Here is a 9,644-nt window from a genome sequence, read left to right on the forward strand (position 1 = left end):
AGCCGACAAGGAGGCCCACACTTCAACTTTTTAAACCCTAAAGGAGGGCAGAATGGAATTTCTAATTCAATATAATTTCTATTCTTTTTTATTTTCTCTATACTCTCTCTCTCTCTCTCTCTCTCTCTCTCTCTCTCTCTCTCTCTCTCTCTCTCTCTCTCTCTCTCTCTCTCTCTCTCTCTCTCTCTCTCTCTCTCCCCCCCCCCTTCTTTATATTAGCGACCACACTAGAAACGCCTTCTCCCCTTCTCTATATCGGCGACCATGCTAGAAACCCCTTCTACCACCTCCACTCTTAAAACCCTCCTCCTCCGCCAAGACCAAGAGGCCTCAGAACCAAGCCCCTAAGATCTTCAGCTTTGCTGACGTCGAAGAATACACTACACTGTCTCGCTCCTGGTCCTCCTCCTCGATCGGAATCGGTGGCGTGATCTAGACGCTGCGTTTTACCTTCACCTTCTTCCTCTCTAATCTCAGACTGCCCTTCCTTCGTTCTTTGAATATATGTTTGATCTAGAAACTTTGGATTTTGGATCTTGAAATTGCAGATCCAAAGTTGCTTGAATTTGGTGTTTTGGGAGGGAGTTTAGGAGTAGATTACTTCGGGAGAATTTTTTTTTTTTTTAATCTTTTTATTTGAAAATGTTCATCTTGCCCTTCTTGTGGGCCATAATGTTGGCTCCAACTCAGCAGATGATGTCACTTTTGGACTGAATTCAAATTTTGGACTCGAGTGATGTTGTTTGAGAGTACAAAGACCCACCTGATTAAAAAAAAAAAGTTTAAGGACCAGACTGATTTTAGCCTTAAAGTTCAGGGGGTTAAAATAATTTTTTTCCCAAATTATTCCAACTTCACAACCAAGTAAAAATATCTCAAAGCACAGATATCCTGACAGTAAGATCCACAAATCATATTGCATAGACCCCTCGTAGTTGGGTATAAACCTTGAATAAAAATACTAAGAATTTAGATAACATCCCCAAGTTGATTAGAGCAATCTAAGATAAGAAACTGAAATAACAAAATGGTAGGTTAAACAAGTAACCTACATACAAGATGATAGTAGCGCATGTGGATATTATGCCTCAACTCCTACTAATGCCGAACACTAATCTGCATACTAGGCATTTGAAAACAAAAGGTCCAAGGGAAATTAATTTAAAAACGTTAGCGTGAGTGGACAAAAAAAAATTGATAAATACTACTTTCCCAGTTTTACATTAGTAGAACAGAAATGATGCATGCAAGTGTTTAAGAATATAGTTCGAAGAATAAAACCGACTAGCCCGGCTAGTCAAAAATAATAAAGTATAAGTAGGGGAAGACGATAACCATACGAGTGAGCCTCCCAGGCTAAAGTACTCTCATACTCCCCTACATACCCTTACGCCACTGAGGTCGATAGAATACTGGGCTTCAGAGTTACTGCCACAGAGGCAGCAACCCATCGCCACAAAGGTGGACAAGCTTCCGTAACCCAATCACGTCACCACAAAGACAGACAACATGCTAGCATGATAATATAATCACCACAAGTATGGCATATGAAAATTATAAGAAAACCGAAAACCATAAGGCTTCCCCAAAATCTCTCAAAACAAGATACGAGTATGGTTCCCAACCTTGCTAAAAAAATCTCAAGTAAAATCATTCCCAAGAATATAGCAAGGAAAAAATGCCATTAATAAGTAAAACATGATTTCGTAAATCATTAAATAATAACATGTGAGATAGACCAAATTCATAAATTAAGCAATAAGCCTGTTTTGAAAAAATCCTTGAAAAACTCAATATTTCAAAACATATAGAGGACATCCATCTCCGAAAGTTATCAAGGAAAAACGAGTCCAATAATTAAACCGATCACAAGCCATTTCCAAAACTAAATTATAATCTCGAATAAGTAAAACCATCATTTTCAAAAATAATATTTTTAAAAGAAAGTGTCTACTCACAATATACAACTAATCCTACCGTCGATCGGAATCCTCCTCAAGTGGCATCTCCTGATGTCCTGTACAAAACATTAATCATAAACAAAAACTCAAGGTTCGGAATTTGGAATATATATAAAGAACAATAACTGAATCTTAAACTTAGGCGCCGAAAACCTAATTGCTTCAAACTTCTCAGATTCAACCCAAAATTCACCACTAACATCAATCCGTCGATTTAAAGGCTCTAGGGCAAAACCGAGAGAAATCCGACGGTAGGATTTCTGCAAATCGACAATCCAAAATACCAAACTTATGAAATTCCCAATCGATAACAAAACTTCTATGATTTTTACCAAACACATATCTACTAGTTCTACACTCTGCAACCAACCCAACCAATAGAATTAGAAGGCCAGAAATAGCCGCACGTATAACCAGCTATGGCGGCGCGTGTGACCCCAAATTGGGTGAAACCACCTATGTCAAAATCTTCCTTATAATAACCCCAACAATTCTTAAAACTAAAACAAAGTCAGAAACACAACCAATTAGCCAGAATTTTCCTTGAAATGGAGATGAAAACCGAGAATTTCACTTGTTCGATTCAGGCTCCAGACTTGGAATTGGATAAAGAGGCTTGGAGTAGGTCTCAAGGACTTCAAAACTTGACCACTAGCACGGCTAGAGGTGGCAGGAGAATGGAGAACAAACGTTAGACCTTATTTTTCTCCTTGTTGCGTCGTTCACAGTTTGATTCAAACTACCAAACTACTACAAAGTTGTGGAGGAATGAGAGGCGGTTCGAATGGGACCAGTGGTATCCAAATCCGTTGCTAGATGGAGGAGAAATCACTAGAAATCTAAAACGAGTTGGGTAAGCAAACAAGGTCGGCCTAGAGAAACTGAAATCTATCCTAGGGTAAGTTTCCGGAAATAGAAACTTATCGAAGCAGAAATTACTATATATACTTAGTTTCCTGAAATAGTAACTTTCACATTTTTACTCATAACTTCGTCATAAAAACACTAATTCAAGCGTGCCACATATTCACGGACTGGGTTTAACGTTGTTAATGCTCAAAGTCTGGCGGTAGCCGATCTTTCGTTTAACGCGGGTCCGTTGGGCGGACCGCTACTCTGAGGATTTGATGGCCTCCGCTAGCTGTCACACGAGAGACAGGGCATCAGAGGGAGACTGCGTTGGGCGGTCTTCACTTCTCCGATGTCTAAGTCAGTCAATGCATATAGACGGCATAACAATAAATGAGTAGTAAATGCGTAATTAATGAGGAGAGAGGAGAGAATCTTTTATAGGTGAGGAGAAGGTTGATCTTCTTCTTGTTTTCGATGTGGGACTGATGTGCTTTGATTCCCAGCATCTGGAGCTTCTGATGCTATCTTGGCGCGGCGCGTCAACGCTGATCTGGGGGCGATCCAGGGCTCGGACGGTAGCCCGCCTAGCCGTGCCTTCGCATGTCACTCCTTTGGTGAGAGTCGGTACCTCTGGCGGTACAATGAGCGTGGCTCATTATAGCTAATTATGCTTGTTCTAGCACATGTAGGTACAAGTCCCCCAAGTCCCCAGTCAAGGAGGGCAATCTTGGTTGGGGAGTTGATCGGCGGTGTGAAGTGTTACTTCCGCTAGACTTGCAAAAGCATAATTAGCTTCAGTGCGTTGTCAACCATGGATTTACTGAGCGAACGCTTTATACCCTTTCGGGTGGGCCCCTGCTAGGCCCTTCAGGGAGTCCCCCACTCCCTAGCCAAGACGGACCTCTGGATGGTCGGCAGATTGTTTGTTGAGGGGGAGCTGCACGGAGCAGAGGGTGTTGGGTAGCGAGCCCAATCTTAGTACCCAAGTGACGGGGGTCAACGTACATGATCAGGGTCGTCGTAGACTGTTGACTAGTCCCCGTGTCCTGTAGGGACGACCTGACCGTAACGCCGCGTGGCGGTCGTTGTCAGAGTGAGGTGTAGCATCGGGATTCGCAGCTGGCGGATACCCCCCGCTGGTTGTAGCAGGAAATAGCGTCGCGTAGACGTGTTTGGCAGTGTTTTATTGAGCGGTGTTGCACTCAACAAAGTACGGGGTTTGCAAGATGGAGAGGGAGCTCTGCCGGCAGTGTTGCGTGTAGCAGAGGCTACATCTCTTGCAAGTTGATGAGTGGAAGTTCCGCTACCAGGGATTCGCCTAACGGAGATTTCGACACCTGGAAGGTGACAAGTGAGAAGTTCCGCTAGGGGGGTTTCGCTCAGCAAGGACTTCGACACTTGGAAGGTGACAAGTGAGAAGTTCCGCTAGCGGGGTTTCGCTCAGCGGGGACTTCGAAACTTGGAAGGTGACAAGTGAGAAGTTCCGCTAGCGGGGTTTCGCTCAGCGGGGACTTCGACACTTGGGAGGTGACAAGTGAGAAGTTCCGCTAGCGGGGTTTCGCTCAGCGGGGACTTCGAAACTTGGAAGGTGACAAGTGAGAAGTTCTGCTAGCGAGGTTTCGCTCAGCGAGGACTTCGACACTTGGAAGGTGACAAGTGAGAAGTTCCGCTAGCGGGGTTTCACTCAGCGGATACTTCGACGATTGGCGTTTTCTTCCAGAGTGGTGACTTCCATCAGACGCTTCGTCTGATGGTGGTCGACACGTGGCTAACCCATAGAGGGTTAGCGTGCGGAGGCGTGTCTCCTCCGCCTGGCAGTCTCCCTGCCATTAATGCTAAGTAATGATGGATTTTGTAACTGAGGCGACGCCTCGGTTAATCCGGAAAGTAAGTGGAATTGTGGGACACGTGTACGGCTGGTATTTGATGTCGTTTTTCAGTGGACGGCCTAGAACTGTTTGACATTGACATAAAAGGGGGGGAAGTTAGCAAGATTTGACACTTTGCTAAAGCTTCAAACTCGCTCTTCGTCTTCAAGCTCTGCTCGCCTGAGATTCGAGAAGAAAAACTGCGGCGATCTCGTGGAGTTACCATACCCGAAGGGACGACAACCTCCTACGTCGAGGATAAGTGCTCACGATCTCACCAGAGATTTCATCACTAAGGTTGGTACTCTGATCCCTTTCCCTGTTTCGTTGGATGTCTGGCATGGCCAGTTTTTGGGTTTTGGGTTCTGTTTTCGAAATGCTCTTCCTTGACGTGTTGTAAGGGTGTTAAAGTGAGTTTGGGGATGGGTTATGTTGTTGACAGAGTTGGGGCTTTTAGGGATTTGCTAGATGGTCGCATCTGGGTTCTATGTGTTTGTTCTTGTTTTTGCATTTTCTGGGTGACTGTTCTTGATGTTCTTAGGTACTAACTGATATAGGGATAGGTTAGATCTTTGTGTGAGCTGATTGATTTGGGTTTTAGGGTTTGGATGGCCGACGTCATAGAGATTTCAAACAGTGAGGATTCCGGATCTGAAATGTCATTCGGCGCGGCGGATAGAATTTTTATTGACTCGTTGCATCCATCTGCCCGTGCAGGAACCTCACTGCCAGAATCGCTAGAGGTTGAGCCGCTACAAACCATACTGTGGGACGTAGTTATGGGTCGTGCAACGCATCCAGAGAGTTCTAGGGCGGGGGAGGCTGCCACTGCCCACAATATGCGTGAAGAGCGGTTAGCAAGCAATAGTGCAGCCAGTGGTTCTGCTAAAGGGGGAGATGCAGCGGGAGAGGATGTTGAGTCAGCGTGGGTCCTCCAGGACGGCACCCCCGTTGATGAGGCGGGGGGTAGGATGACTGTTGTTGCCGTCAACCGGCTGAAGCGTGTGTTCCGGTTGCCCGGCGTGGTGAAATTACGTCCGCCGACGGTGGAGGAGAAGGCCTCGATCCTGCCGACGGGCTTTGCCACCGTGCACGAGGCGATATTTCGCCAGGGAGTGACCTTCCCGCTGGTGCCAAACCTTCAAATTTTGGTGTGCGAGTTTGGCGTTGCTTTTGGGCAGATCTGCCCCAACATGTGGAGGTTAATGCTGGCGCTGAACTCGCTATAGCGGTTGTCAGGTTGCGAGGGACCGACTGTGGCGGAGGTGCTGCATTTCTACGAACTGGTGTACGTGAAGCGCCAAGGTTGCAGAGGGCAGGTAAACCTGAGTCGCCGCCAGGGAGCGCCAAAGCTGATCGAGAACCTGAGAGATTCCATGTCCTATTAGCGGGGGACCTTCTGTGTTGCCACGACGGGGTGGGAATACCAAGCGGGGTCCAACGAGGGGGAGCCGACGTTTAGGATTAAGTCGGAGTTTCAGCCTATCCGAGGTTGTTTGTCGGTCTCCGCTGAACATGACTGGCGGTTTTTTTTTTTTACACAGCCTTGTATTCTGTACTGACAATTACTTTTTTGTGCAGCGGGGGTGCGGTATAACCTGACTCGCAAAGAAGAGTGCCGCGTGGCATGTATCAGAGGTTGCTGGCGGAATCGCAACTTGCTGGATTTTCGTCTCCTCACTGGCTGGGAGTTGTTGGTCGATCAGCGACTGACTCGTGCCTTTGGTAAGCACTCTATGCCATACCGCACCTTTGATGAGACTGTCCCATGCTGACCGGTTTGTTGTTTTTTTTTTTTGTAGAAACTCCGCCGGGAAATAAAGTGAGCCGTGACGCCTTTACGAAAGCCTTGGACCGCGCTGAGATCGATAACTTCCTGGATACCATGTACGCTTCCGGGCTGGCGGCTCAGAAGACGTTGTTGAACCCAGATACGCTGGCGCTAAGCCCGTCGGAGGTTCCCGTGGTGCTATCCATGCCGCACCACTCCCATCTTGGCGGTGACGGGCTGCCTGCCGTTCAGGCGGGGACTGGTGCAGTAAGCGAGGCAGTGCCGCAGAAAGAGAGAGCGCCAGCCACCCGGTGCAGGGTGCACAAGAAAACAGAGCGCCTAGCGGAGGACGTCACCATTGCCGGGTTGGAGCCGCTGGCGAGGGGTTCGAGGCCTGCCCCCCCGGAAGCACACGGGTGCTTCAGCAAAAATGCCGTCAGAATGACTCCGATAGGGAAGAGGAGGATGCCGTGGAGATCACTGGGGCCCGCCAGTAGAAGAAGGCACGACAGGCTCCGCCCGAGGTTCCTGCTGACATGGCGAAAGAGGAGGCCATGAGCGACCTGGACTCATTTGCCTCATACGCCGAGTTCCTAAATGACAGTGAGCGGGAGTTTCTTTATCACCTCTGCGAGAGAAAGGGTTCGGCGGCCTGGAGGGGATTGTACGGTCGACCGCAGCCGACCAATCGCCCTTCAGCACGGCATTTGGGCGCATCTCTGTTGGGCTACACGAGATGTTTCTGGCGGCGTTGAAACACCCCCGGGTTGAGCGGGAGCTCAGGGAGGAGGTGGCCGGCCTGCAGAGGGACTTGGGGGAGGCCCAGGGCAGGTTGGCTGATGTGGAGCGACGACTGGCAAAGGCCAACTGTGATGCAGCAGATGCCCGTGGCAAGCTGGCTGTGGCCATTGAGCGGGACCTGGAACAGAACGAACAATTCTCCAAGTTGGAGCAAGATATGTCCCTGCTGCAAGATCGGGTGGCCACTAAAGATAAAAAGATTGAGATCCTTCAGCAGGAGTCTGCCGCTAGGCAGGCCGAGGTTAAACGGCTGGAGGATGAAGTCGCTCACCTGGGAGCTGAGGGGAGCCGCGCTGCGGCCGCCGCTGTGGAGTCATACAAGCAGTCGACGGAATATAAGAAGGCGCTAACCGAAGCGGCGAAGGCCAGTGCCCTAGCCAACGTGGAAATGTTGCAGCAGAAAGGCGCCATTGACTTGGCGAAGGCGTCCATGCCGGTCATGCCGCCAGCTAAGGATGCTCCGTTGGCAAAGGGTGTTGCCCCCTCTCAAGTTGATGGCGCCCGCTCGGGTAGTGGGGAAAGTGGCGCTTGTCCAGCGGATGACTCCCAGCAGACTCCTACCCAGTCAGAAGTGTCTCGTGCTGGGTTTTTGGCGGGCCATACCCGGGCAGATGGTACAATAGAGACCCCAAGTCCCACTGCCCGCGGATCAGACCAGACAAGCCGCCAACAACTGCCGCCGAATGCAGAAGGTGGAGATGCTGAAGGAAGCCGAGCCAACCCCGCCAACCCTTGAAAGATGGAAGTGATTATTTTTGTAGCCGCTGAGGCGTAATTATCTGATGTAATGAACTTTTTTGGATGGGGAGTCCCAGCCCTAAGTATATGAAATTTCAGAATTTGGTTTTTTTTCTATGATGTCTGTACCGCTAGAGTTTTGACAATTTTGCTTTTGCCAACGAATGAAACATTAGAGGAATTAAAATTGGTCCAAGTGCACAGTGTATCGGACGTGGTCCGCTGACTGGCATTGCCAGTTGCCCCTAGTGCTAGACTTGGTAACAATGGTTTGAATCATTCCTCGTTTCATTGATAGCTGATTGATCAGCGTTTTACAAAAGCGGGGTCGTACCCGTTGGGTAGCTTCCCTTAGCTAAATATTGAATAAAAATTTAGCTAAGTCAAGATGCTCTTGGGTAGCGGCATGACTATGTGTAGTAATACCGAAGGTGTTCGGTATTCCAAGGGTGGGTCATTGTGACTCCATCCTTGTCCATTAAGTAGAAGGTGCCTGGGCTAACGACTTCTACAATTTTGTATGGACCTTCCCATGTTGGGCGAAGTTTTGTTGGCGGTGGTATGACTTCCTTCATTACCCAGTCCCCCAGTTGGGGGTTGCGGGCTTTGACCCTGGCGTTGTAGAAACGCGATACCTGTTGCTTGTTCTGGAGGTTGTGCAGATGGGCTTTATGTTGTTTTTCCTCTAGGAGATCCCTGTCAAGTTTGACGCCGTCGCTGTTGGTCTCGGGGCAGTAGCCCTCACCCCTAGCGGTTGTATGACTTCCTTCATTACCCAGTCCCCCAGTTGGGGGTTGCGGGCTTTGACCCTGGCGTTGTAGAAACGCGATACCCGTTGCTTGTTCTGGAGGTTGTGCAGATGGGCTTTATGTTGTTTTTCCTCTAGGAGATCCCTGTCAAGTTTGACGCCGTCGCTGTTGGTCTCGGGGCAGTAGCCCTCACCCCTAGCGGTTGTATGACTTCCTTCATTACCCAGTCCCCCAGTTGGGGGTTGCGGGCTTTGACCCTGGCGTTGTAGAAACGCGATACCCATTGCTTGTTCTGGAGGTTGTGCAGATGGGCTTTATGTTGTTTTTCCTCTAGGAGATCCCTGTCAAGTTTGACGCCGTCGCTGTTGGTCTCGGGGCAGTAGCCCTCACCCCTAGCGGTTGGTTGAGTTACCTCGATAGGCAGGACGGCCTCAGTTTCGAACATCATACAAAAGGGGGTTTCACCAGTGGTGGAAGTTGGGGTTATCCTGATGGCCCATAGAACTTCTGGGAGTTTCTCCACCCACAAACCCTTGGCCTTGTCGAGTTTCTTCTGTAACAGCTTCTTGATTATCTTGTTTGCCGCTTCGACCTGGCCGTTGGTTTGGGGGTGAGCGACGGATGCAAAACGCATCTTGGTACCCAAGTTGGCTGTGAAAGAGATAAGTTCCTTGTTATTGAACTGTGTGCCGTTGTCTGTGATGATTGTATGCGGGACACCGTAGCAACAGTAGATGTTCTTCCAGAGGAAGTGAATTACTTTGGCGGTAGTTATTGCAGTCAGGGGCTCCGCTTCTATCCATTTGTTGTTGTAGTCGATAGCAACGATGATGTATTTGAACTGGCCCTTTGCGGTCTGGAATTTTCCCATTAAGTCCAGGCCTCACGTGGAGTGAATCCATAG

The sequence above is a fragment of the Rosa chinensis genome, chromosome 1 (genome assembly GCF_002994745.2).
Source record: "Rosa chinensis cultivar Old Blush chromosome 1, RchiOBHm-V2, whole genome shotgun sequence".
Taxonomy (NCBI): Eukaryota; Viridiplantae; Streptophyta; class Magnoliopsida; order Rosales; family Rosaceae; genus Rosa; species Rosa chinensis.